Source organism: Trachypithecus francoisi, unplaced genomic scaffold (assembly GCF_009764315.1).
Source record: "Trachypithecus francoisi isolate TF-2019V2 unplaced genomic scaffold, Tfra_2.0 Lachesis_group10, whole genome shotgun sequence".
NCBI classification, from domain to species: domain Eukaryota; kingdom Metazoa; phylum Chordata; class Mammalia; order Primates; family Cercopithecidae; genus Trachypithecus; species Trachypithecus francoisi.
In genome coordinates, this window is record NW_022681455.1 from 78,397,334 (window position 1) to 78,398,211 (window position 878).

Genomic DNA, 878 nt, shown 5'->3' on the forward strand with positions numbered 1-878 from the left:
TGTCTGTGTGTGTGTGTGTGTGTGTGTGTGTGTGTGTGTAGGAAGGATGGGAGATGGGGTGTGAAGCCCTGAGCTCAACACATTTCTTTTACACACAAGAGAAACAAACAATCATGGGTCATATTTTCTGACTGCTCACTAGATTGCCAAGCATTGCCCAAAAGGCCTTTGCAAGAACTAACCCTTATAATCCTCACAACAGCCCTATGAGATAGGTATTTTAACCCACCCATTTACAGATGTAGAAACTGAGGCACAAGAAGCCCCGGCACCCAGGGCACAGAGCTGAGAAGTGGCAGAACCTGCATTTGGACCATGAACATCTGGCTGTAGAGCTCATACTCTCAATGATTGTTCAATCTCACAGCTCAAGAGAATGACTTCCACCAGGCACAGTGGCTCACACCTATAATCCCAGCACTTTGGGAGGCCGAGGCGGGTGAATCACCTGAAGTTAGGCGTTCGAGACCAACCTGGCCAACATGGTGAAATCCCGTCTCTACTAAAAACACAAAAATTATCTGGGTGTGGTAGCGTGCACCTGTAATGCTAGCTATTTGGGAGGCTGAGGCAGGATAATCGCTTGAACCTGGGAGGTGGAGGTTGCAGTGAGCTGAGATTGTGCCAATGCACTCCAGCCTGGGTGACAGAGCAAGACTCCTTCTCAAAAGAAACAAACAAACAAACAAATCAAGAGAACGACTTCCAGGGTCAATCTGAAATCACCTTTGCAAAATTATGACAGTAAGAGAAAACTGACATAGTTGACTCCATCTTGCTTCTAACCACCAAACCATCCTTGGTCATTCCTGGGCATAGGCCAAGCCAACTTTGGAAGGAATTTAGTTTATAGCTAAACTTTGAAACAAGGATGATAA